Genomic DNA, 2,350 nt, shown 5'->3' with positions numbered 1-2,350 from the left:
GGGGAGGGTCTGGAGGGGAGCCCAGCTCCTGTTTTTGGAAATCCAGCTCATGTTTTGCCTCTCGCTCAGCTGTGCAGGGTCCCGCTAAGGCTGAGTCCCAGCTACACTCCCAGAGGTCTGTCCTGGGGAGACTTTGCTGCTCCGGGGGGCTGACCTGGCGGGGAGCGGCCGCGCTGTCCTCTCCAGCGCGGCTTTGTGCGCGCAGCCGCTGGTCTTTCTGCTCCTGGGTCTGTCCCCCTGGGACGTCCCCTTGCCCCGCCCCAGTCATGCAACTATACCTGCCTCGCCACTGTGGACCTTTGGGAAGCAGCTGCCCACCCCAGGGGCTCCGGCCCTGACCCTGCAGGGAGCGGGTAGGTGTACACCCAGGGTTTGCCCGTTCCCCTCGCGCCCACCGGGGGCCCGGGGCTCCGAAGTTGTGGGAACCAGCGCGAGTTTGAAAGTTTGCCCGAGGGCTGGTGCAGGCATCCAGCCTGGGGGACGCGCGCTGCCCTGGGAGCCCGAGCGGGGCGGTGGTGAGTTGGGGCGAGGGCAGAGGTGCGGGGATCCGGGACCTGCAAGCGAAGGCCAGAGGGGTTGCGGAGCGGCGTTTGGCGCTGGGTTCTCGGCTCTCGCTGGACGTGCGCCGGGGCTCGGCGCCCGCAGCTCCTCCGGGTCCGCATGGGTGGGCCCGGTCCCCGCAGCGACCCCCAGCCCGGGGCGCTCGGGGCGCTTTTGTTGCGGGTGGTAAACAATGCCTGGTCTGGAGGACGCGGCCACCCGCCCTGGAGGCCCGGCCGCGGCGCTGGCTGGGGGCAGCGGGGTGGTGGTGGGGGCGCCTCGGACTCGGACCCTGGGCTCCGCTGGAAACGTGGCCGGGGGTGGGGGGTGCTCCCTGAAGGTACCAGGGGTGATTGTCGCGCCTCTTCGAAGAGTCGGAGGTTGGGGCGCCTCCGGGTGAGCAGGGGGACGAGTTTGTGCAAGTTGCGGGTGCCCCCCAAGAGGGTTTTTTCCTCCCTCATACTTGTACATGGGACAGGTTCTTCAGGACAACACTTTGGTGTCTCCAGGAGGGGACTTCAGGGGCGAAATTTTTGGTGTGGGGGCAGTAAAGGAGTCTTGCCAGGGATTGACTTGGTGTTATATGGGTTGGGGAGAAGGGAATAGGGGTTTGAATACGTGCTCTGTCAAAATGGCTTTCAAAAAACGTTTTTATAGCGCCACTTGGTCTCCGAATGCGATGCCTTTGCTGTCGCGTTAGCCCCACTTCAGCCGGATCCGGGAGCGGGCCCGGGAGTGGGAGGTAGGAGGAGGTGGGTGCCCGGGGACTGGCCGTGCGGCACATGGGGGGTCTGGTCCCCCCTGGAGAGGGAGGGGGCAGCAGGGGCCCCGCCACTTCAGTGTAGGGGAAGGGAAACCGGCTAGAGTCTGCGCGCTCTCTCTCTCTCTTCCTCTCTCCCCTTTTCCCTTCTCCCCTCTCCTTTTCCTTTTTCCACTCACCCTCTTTCCTTCTCCCACCCGATTTTAGCTTCTGGAAGGGCTGTGCAGCTCCATATAGTTCTACATGAAGTGGTCAGGAAAGAGCTGGCCGGAGCCAGTAGGCTTTTCACGTGAATGGGGAAACCAAAATCGAACACTTCTGACTCAATAGAAATTATTGACTCCGGGCGAAACAGATAAAGCTTGACCTTAGGAGTCTCTCCCCGCCCCCCAACTCGTCCTCCTTTCAAATTAACCATCTTGAATAGGTCACTTATTTGCCTCTTCTCCGCTGCCGCCGCAGCTCCACAGTTGGGCAGAAAACGAGGCTCATACTTACATCCTAGTAATGATTGGTTTATGAACAAATGTTTGAAAAGTGCTTCACGACCTTCGGGCAAAGAAAAGATTAGGTGCAACGCTTTGAATTCGTGGGGTGTGTTGTATGTACTCCCCACCCGCGGATGGGTTGAAGGTGGTGCTAGCAACGCAGCAACCTCTGGGCCGCCCAAGATCCAAACGTGCTAGATCTTCCGCCTCTTTCCATCCTCCAGTGTACAATAAAGTAAAAGCATTGGCTGCATTAGGCTCAGGACACTAGAAAGAAAATGGAAAAGGAGCTTCTTAACCAGTCAGAGCAAGAGTTATTTAGGGCATATTAGGAATTTATGACTACAATTAAACAAGGGAGGTACGTGCAGACATGGACATAAATACGACATTTACAGACTGGAGTGTATTATTTCCAAGGACTAAGACTTAGATTATAGAGATTTGTGGTGTGTTTTCTGATTTCATCGATATTGGTTACACAGGTTAAAACGCAAGTGCCTCCCCTCCTCAATTAAGTGGTCTTAATTAGGTTGTCAACCTCTGACTTTAAAGCCACGTT

This window comes from Trichechus manatus, unplaced genomic scaffold (genome assembly GCF_000243295.1).
Source record: "Trichechus manatus latirostris isolate Lorelei unplaced genomic scaffold, TriManLat1.0 scaffold00163, whole genome shotgun sequence".
NCBI lineage: Eukaryota > Metazoa > Chordata > Mammalia > Sirenia > Trichechidae > Trichechus > Trichechus manatus.
This window is presented reverse-complemented; position numbering follows the sequence as displayed.